The sequence below is a fragment of the Sipha flava genome, unplaced genomic scaffold (assembly GCF_003268045.1).
Source record: "Sipha flava isolate LNK unplaced genomic scaffold, YSA_version1 134_pilon_pilon, whole genome shotgun sequence".
Lineage (NCBI taxonomy): Eukaryota > Metazoa > Arthropoda > Insecta > Hemiptera > Aphididae > Sipha > Sipha flava.
The window spans coordinates 2924212-2933867 of NW_020271760.1; positions in this window are offsets into that span (position 1 = coordinate 2924212).

Consider the following 9656-nt stretch of genomic DNA (forward strand, 5'->3'; position numbering starts at 1 on the left):
TTATGAAATCACTTTAATATCGACAGAATTATTTTAATCATCACAGTAATTTAAGTAGTTTGGATGCATACTAGTTAGTTATGTTAAAAAAGTTAATAAAAAAATGAAAATGTTTTGATTGATATTATAACATATTTTTAAAAAAATGTTAGTAAATAGGTACATAGTAAAAATATTCAGCGAACTAAAAATACAACAATTTTAAGTAATCGTTATTATAAAAAAAAAAAATTATAAATTTATGGACATCATAGAGTTTGGAGCAAATATTTTTTGAAACCGTTTGTACGTATGATAATCTGTTGATATTTTTAATCCTTTATTGTAACATTCAATTGTTTATGAATGTCTTATTATCGATAGTTTTTTGATTATTTTAAATTTCATATCGCATTTCGGAAATTTCGAGTAGTTTAACAACAATGTCTTTATCGAATGTTTTTCTTTAAACATTCAGAATGCAGTATAATTTTTAGATATAAGGTATTGAACATAAAGTTTACTTTTAAATGTAATTTTGTATTTTTTCAAAATTAATTATGTGTATGAAAAAACGGGAAAATTAAATGTATATAATATATTAATATGCATAATATTATTAGAATAATGTTAAATTTGTTTCTACAATCGTTAACATTGTTTTAGATGAAAAGAGTATTTTTGTCTTATAGATTGAACATTTTATTTTGAAGATTAAGTTAAATTTATTCTCGTTTAGAACAGAAAAAAAATGTTGTGTCATATTTTTAAAGATATGACTTCCTTCCTTGATTAATTTTTAACATGATTTATAACATATATTTTAACATGAAATTGGTATTGAATCGGTAGTTAAAATTGTTTTACTAAGTATTTTGCACGATAGATTTAATTTGTAATATTATATCAGGTAAGACCTACTCAATATTTATTATATTATATATTATACTAACCTTGGATTTAAATATTTTTTGAATACGTTGATTCATCATCACTTTCAATTCAAACTAATATTTCCACTAATAAACAAAAAAGAATCAACACTAACTAGCTAATAACTATATAATTTATCCGATAATTTTTAGTACTTATTTTTTTAAATAATAAGGTCTCTAACTAAAAAAATAGAAGTTAACAATTTTGAAAATAACAAAGATTCAAAATAGATAAATAATAAATTAATTGGAAATAGATAAAGGTAACAATATAAAAATATTGTTTAAACCATTTGGTAATACGTTTTTATTTATAATTATATAATTAACCTTTTAAAAGTGTCCATAATATTTTATAAATCTGAAATAATGCATTTAAATAAAAATATTCATATTCAAGGGATAATTATAATCAATAATATTGTTAAATACGAATCTTTTTAATTTTATTATGAAACTATTTGTTAATGCAAATAGTTTATAGTTTTACAAATTTGATAGGTTGTCTGCTTTCTCAACAGCATACTTATTGTTATTTCCGCAGGCTATTAACAGTATAAACTTTTTTTGAATTTGATTTCTCTACGCATGGTTATTTTATTACGTTATCTTTAGTGAGAGTGTAATTTTTAGTAATTTGGAGTTACTATACTTGTTTGAAGATTATAGATAGATAAATCTAATTTCATTTCCCCATCCCCACGTGTATTAAAGTTTTAATGAATGAATATAAATAAACAATACAGACAATTATAATTATAATTTTAAGCAATTAAAAATAATAAATATGTGTCATAAAAGCTGTATGTATGGACACTATGAAAGACATAATTTGCAAGAAATTCATAACATTGAGACGAATTTTTAACTTTTATGTACTTGAAAATAATTCTATTATTACAAAAATTATACAATTATTTGGAAATATCTGTAGACTATACTTTTATTAATATCTCTAACCATATTTGTCCATGCCGATAAGAACGGCGCGAGGGGCAATAGGGGCAGTTGCCCAGGGCCCCACGCCTTAAATTATAATTAAGGCCCCGTGGTTCTGATTTAACTTAACTTAAAATATTTTATTAATATAAATTATAAGACCCAAAATTTATTTTGCCCAGGGTCTCGCAAACTCTAGCACCGACACTACATGCCGATACCAGAAGAAATTCAGGCAATATATATATTAGAGCGGTTAATCTGAGAGCCATCGACATAATATATATCAATGTAAACATACAATTTACGTACTATTGTATTAATATTATAGTTATTCGTTTCTGTTGATGCTTGAAGAATTGTTATATCAGATTAATGACGTAATCGTTTTAATACAACTCATCTTCAATGCACAGCACTATTATAATATTATCGTTAAGGAAAATTGGACGCACGCCAATCTTACTACATTACGTTGGAACTTGGTACACAATAAACTGTGATATGTATTTAATAGGTATATAAACAAATTATTTTCTCATCGTGTGTATAAAAGTCAATATAATACATTTAAACTCGAAACTTATCTTACTATATTATTAAGCTACTTTTAATGTATTTTAGTACTGTCCAATAATAGTACTAATTGTTTTTATTTACCTTGAACATTCATGTTATTGCGACTATGCATTATCAACATATTTTTTCAGAACCTAGGAAGTAATCCATCAAAACTGAATAACGGTTGTCCGTTATTGAAGGTGATTCAGCAAGGACAAATGCAATTATTTTTATTTGCCGTAAGAAAAAGTGTAGAATGTGCAACATCAATAATATGCGTAATTATATATTAACGATTGTTTTTATAAATAGGTAACTGATATTTATTTGATAATTATTTTTAAGTTTATAAATTGATAAGTTTTGAAAAAACTTTAACACTTTTTCGAAAAAACTAATTGGACCAGACGTTTTTTTTCAACAATGAAATCGTTCAAAATAGAACGATAATTATGCTGAAGGAAGTTAATATTCAATAAGTAGTCCACATAATTAAGAAATCGTTTCTGAACCCATTAAATTAATTTTTTTTCAACTTACAACGAAGGTTTCCATCAATCGAGCCATCTATGGTACGAAAATTGATCGTATTATAGAAACTATATTGTGATGACACGATAGTCGGTGTAGATTAGTGGTTAGCATTATCATCCGAGGTTATAATTGAAATCAAATAATACCGTTCTATATACATAGGTATATCTTTAATTGTGATAATAATATAACTAACAAGAAAAATGTTTAGAAAATTACTTGGTATTTGTCGCATCGTCATTCGATATTAGAATTATGAAAGTATAAATACAGTTAAGTAAAATTAATAAACACTTATAAAAATCATGGAGATGACTTTTACCCCTAATCCTCCTTTCTTGAGAAGGTTATGGTTTCATGCCTCATTATCATAATTAATGATATGATTTATTGAAGATAGCCCCCATTTTAATCTTCAAACCCGTAAATCTTGACAAAAATTAAAAGTCGACAAATACATTGTGAATTTTTACAAAAATATACAATTCAAATATGTATATTTACTTTAACAATGATTAGATCATTAAAATAACAAACAAAACTAGAATATATTTAATGGACAACAAAAAACCAACAACGTGCACTTTATACAACGAAATACTATCAACCAAGCATATATCAGACTGCCACTCACACTACCCTAAAAAAATCAAATATAGTATCCCAACTAATCTGTATAAAACCATTGGATTAACAATCATTGACACACCCATTAATTTCTTTAAGAATACCGAAATTTAAAATTTAATTAAAAAAAAAATTAATAAAAATAAAAATATCTTTCGTTAAATAATGTAATACATAATCATAATAATGAAGTTTTTTAAAATAAATAAGTGTAATTAATGGTCACAGCAGCCGAAGTTGTTATTAAGATCAATAAAAAAAAAAAGATATAATAATAATTGTTTTAATAAATCATGCTTTAATATTGCATGCTTAATATAATAAGAATGGTAAAAAATAAAGTATAAATTAGATTTCGCTAATTTTGATTTATTCAAAGTTTAGTTTAATAGTTAAAATGTATTATATTAACCAATTTTGATCCTTGCACAAAAGGATTTAGTATTGAATGTTTGATGTAATCACATATTATGTAATTTTTTTATTAAGTGTATTTCAACATTTATAAAATAAAGTCTTAATGTATATACTAGTGCAGTGGTTCTCAACCTTTTTTTGTTCACGGAACACTATTATACATCACAAGTTTTCGCGGCACACCCATGCACTTGACAGTGGCACACACTCAAAAATGAATAGGGGAAGTATATTGAATGGAAAAATAACACCCATCCACTAAATCATTTTCAAAAACAGACTCGCGGGGGCTTCGCCCCCACACCCCCCTAACTAGAATTCTCTAAACTTGTTCAAGATTTAATAATAAAGTATTGAATGTTAATAAAATAAAATACAGGTTCTCAGTAGCTATTAATTTTTATTGATTATTGTAAGTCTTAATAACTATGCACACTTGGAGTAAACATCAAACTTAAATTAATATAATAAAGCCTTTTGCAATAAGCTACTATTATTTGAAAATGTATTAATTACAGTATCTGTGTCAATTTTAATATCATTTTCACATGATAGTAACATTAAATTTTCTAACCAACTTTCACACATGGTACTACGAAGTTTGTTTTTAATAATTGTCAATTTAGAAAAGGTTCTTTCGGTTTTTTTTAGTTTTTATTACACGTAGCACGTTTAAACCGTTTTACCAATAGAATAACGAACGGTTGTACAGGCTTGCCTATTTTAATGTCCCTGAATAATTATTACTATAGTTTATGTAGGTATAGGTACAATTGAATTAATATCCTCATATAAGTCATGAGATTTCGGCTACCCAAACCACCCACCTCTAAAAATGTAGAGGCCATGGCTTCTCAAAAACCTCTTCAACACGCCACTGTACGTAATAGATTTATTATGATGTAGTCATGTGATGTAGATATTTTGGAGCCAGGAGGACCACCCACCCACCTAATTTTTCAGGGGTAGCAGCTGCTACCCTTGAACCCTCTAGTGTGCGCCACTGGCACTTGACACTAAAAACTTTGGCTACGCGCTAAAATATTCACTTTTATCAATCGGTATTTTCAATTTATTTCTGAACAACTGTACAGTTCTAAAACTAAATTACTTTAATCTACACACGTATGATTTATCTGTACAGATAAATAAATGTAAAGAAATAAAATACATTCCGTTTTCAATATTTTTATATCAAACATTTTTCGCGGCACACCTAGTTGATCTCACGGCACAGTAGTGTGTCGTGGCACACCAGTTGAGAACCACTGTACTAGTGACTAGTGTACATATTAATAGGTAGTAAATGAATATCATTTTCGGTTTTTCATTATAAACGTACGTACTTCTAAAGGTGTATCGAATTTGAATAAATATATTACTTTTAATATCATACTATGCTAATAGGTATTTTCAAAAGATGTTAATTTATTATATTTTATTAATTTTTTTTTTCCATCAAAGGATTGTTTTCTATTATAATAGGTAATAGGTATTTATTATATAGGTACCTACTCGTAAGTAATAAAGTCTAAGGTATTAGTATTTGATAAAAGACAGTCAGTGTACCACACGCGTGGACGTTTTACGTAACTTATAATATTACCTTGAAATGTGTGTGCCACCGATAAATTAATGATTATAACAAGACCACAATAGTCAATTAAGAAAAGAAATACAATTAGTAGCTTACATGTTTTTTAAGCTATAGTGATATTAAGATCTATGTTCAATTAATTAATTCTTAGACATTATGATCTTAGTCGTATTAAATTGAATCATAAATTACGTAATATTAGGTTACTACATATCAAAATCAATACAAATTATCTACTAGGTATCAATGGTATATTATACTTATGCATTAAATAATAAATAAAGCGTTATTACTATTATTATATTAAATTATTATACAGTATGTACAATAAATCAACAGATAACTAATTAAATTCAAATTATAGATAAAAATCACACAAGAAAATAACTTAACGAGTGCCTGATTTATTACATCGCAAAAACACTTATTAAACATTTCGAAATTCTTTGGTTTAGATATAGGGATGGCTAAATTATATTTTTTACTTTTCATCAGTTTTTCTCAATTCAAAACTATTAGGAAATTCAGAAAAAATTATTTCATTCATAGTATTTATTGAACAATATTTGATAGTATAAATATCTTAAGAATCTTTTTTGTTAAAATCATATTCCGACACAGTCTCAAAAAACAAAAATAAGGTACACATAATTCCACTTAGAATCAAAAATAATAATTTATCCATAAAAACAAAACAATTGTACATCCTTATTAATACGGTTTCAAAATAATACCTATGTGCAAAATATATTTTTTAATTACGATAAAAAAAAACTAAACCTTCGAATTAAAACTACTAGTTATTTGAATTTAAAAAGCATTTAATTTAATTTACAAACTACTTCGATTTATACGACAATGCATAGAACATAATAACCAATAAGATATTTTCATTACTGAGAAATTTATAACTTTGTATTAATAGATTGATTATTTACTCATTAGAATTCAGATAGGTGTGTTATACCGCCGTTATCAATTATTATTTTCAATGATACATTTTACAGATATAATTTAAAATGAAAATAAACAAAACGTAATTGATAGAATAAAATCGGTACTTATGTAAAACCATTAACCAACAATCATATTTTGTTCTAATACAAATTGGCAAATACTTAGAATATTTATCAAAACATTTAGCATTATATTATTAACATTTGACTCAAAGCTAATTATTTAAATGTTTAAAAATACTATTATGCGATAATTTAGCAGTTATATTGTTTTGCTTATTAGATTTTTATTACTAGTGTCTAACTGATAAAATATAAAAACCTTTTTCAAATTCTTTGAACCATTCTTTATAAATTTTTACGGCTATAATTTTTTTTTATTTTTTTATTTAGAATAGCTTCAGGTTAAATATATTTTAGCAACTAACCAGTTTAAGTAAAAGGAAGCCGCTGTTTAAACGTCAAACTTGACAAATTATATATAGATGTTTCAAAATCTTTCGGCTATTTTAATTAACATTTTACCTATTCAATTTACTATCTAATTTTTCTAGTTTGAATTCATAATTATTCAATATGATAAGCATTTTTAATATAAACAAAAAAAAGGTTTGAGAATGAAACAAAATAAATTATACATGAATAATTTTTTTTTTTTAATCCTACAATTTTTAAAACTTTGATGTTTAATATAAAAAAAAAATGTGAACTATCAAAAATAAATTTTAATTACATTAATTATCATAAATAATTAATCATAAATATAACGCAATGTTTATAATGGTTTTATATTTAGAGAAACAAAAAGAGTGGATTGTAAAAAGATTTTTTGATCGAGACAATGGTTAATAAAATATATTATTATGTGGTCAATAATTTAATATATATCACATAAAATATTCTTTTTCTAAAATTTATTCAAATTTTACTTTATTTTATTTCACTGCTGAAATATATCAATGCAAAATAAACAATATAAGAATTTTAAATACAGGTAAACTTTCTAAATTGTATAATAAAATATGTATGTTTACATAACAATTGTTACTATTATAATATAAATACCAATTCATCATATTATTTTATTCGATTGAGACCAGAACGGGTAATCTATATTGATTATACAATGATGTGCTTATTTATATTTACAAAAAAAAAAACCAAGAAATATGGACAGTGGAACATGGTTATAAGTTTAACTGTTACTTTCCATTTTTCGACTCATTATTTTTGTTTTTATTCAATACAGCTTTGGAATATATTTTTATAACAAATTTTCATTATTTTATACAAGTTAATTTATATAATAGTATATTTGTACTTAAATACTTCAAAATCTGTCTGGTAAAAAATTTTTTTTAAAAATATTATAGTTTAAAATATCAGTCGTAGATGTAAATTATTACTGTAATATCATTATTTATGTTACAATACGAAATAGCTATAATCAAGACTGTATTTCTATTGTAATTACATTATAAATTTGTAGGAAAATGAGGAAAATTAAATTATTTTAATTACATATTTAAACTTTAAAATTCAGTAAATTATTATAAATTCTCAGCAAAGTTATTACTGAATTATTACAATATTTATTCATATATTTCCATTAAAATTCAGAATTTGATATGGATGATGCATCTGATTGATGCGATCAGATTACTTTCAATTTCTACATAGCTATCTAATAAGAAGGAAAACTGAAAAATAATCGATAAAAAATATAAAATTCATTCAATATTCATATTTTTTTAAATAAAATAGGTAGCAGATATGTTATGTGAAATTGTATTTAAATTTCATAGTTCGAAAATAGTACTTAAATTGTTAACTTCATGTTATTTTATAATGCGGTTAGAATTTAATACATTTTAATTTTCTTTTTAAATTTATATTCAATTTTCTAATTAATATTTTTATTTTTTTTTTTTTTTACTGTAAATCTTATGTGATGAAATATTAATAAATAGTACTTATTAAGCTTGTATGTAAATGTTTTTATATAAAAATGAAAATTAACGGAATGAAAAAGAAGTAAATTTGTTTTGATTTATGTATAATATTTAAAAGTTTAATTTTTTGATTTTTATCAACACAAATTAACTTATCTAGAATTATTGGGGTATTGTCATTTTTAGTAATATAATCTAATATAATGTAATCAATGTAATTTATGACAATGTAGAGAAAATCATGATGTTCTCAATGGAATTATTTGATTTTTAAATTGGAAATCTAAGTACACCATTTTTTTTATATTTTTATCTATTCAGCGCGTATAAAATATTCTAATTCTTTCTTAATTTAGTATTTCGATTTCAATTTAATTATACTTTTTTTATTATATATGAGCGTAAATTTATTAAATTACATTGTAGAAAAATACATGATCAATGTATGATAAAAATTAATACAATTTTAACTAAGTTTTATCTATTAATTTGGGAAATTATCAAACAATATTGAAGTATATTATATAATTTCTTCGTTCAATTTGATATTTTTTATAAGTTTTGGAGAAGTATAACGGTTAAAAGATTATCAAAAATATCTCATCAAAAACTTATTAGAAATTTAAATAACTATATTAACAATGGATACTACTTATATATTTTACTTTTTTTTTTTTCTAATAAACAAATATAAATTGCTTTAAATATCTTTGACAGCCACATATTATAAAATTTGACGACTTCTGAATTTATAGTAAGTAATAACTATTTTTATAATTATAATAACTTATTTTCTTTCTATTGCATGATTGTATTTTAAATAACGTCGTATTATTATATTATCCGAGTACAAATATTAATTTTAATTAATTTGTTACGTCTAGGTAGTATTTCTCTGTACACTTTATTAGCTGTATTCTCTTCAATTCGACTCTCTTCCAGCGAGGAAAAGGTGCTGTTGCCTCTAGTGTTCGAGGTCATTGACCGCATGGTAAAAAATAAAAACCAGTTCATCATTAGACACAGTGACACACTGAATGGAACCAGACACTCAACCTAACCACTATGATGTTATTTAAATTATCTATCCTTTATTATTCTCAAAAATAAGAGAAAAAAAAATGACTCTAATAAAAGTACATTGATATATAATTCTATG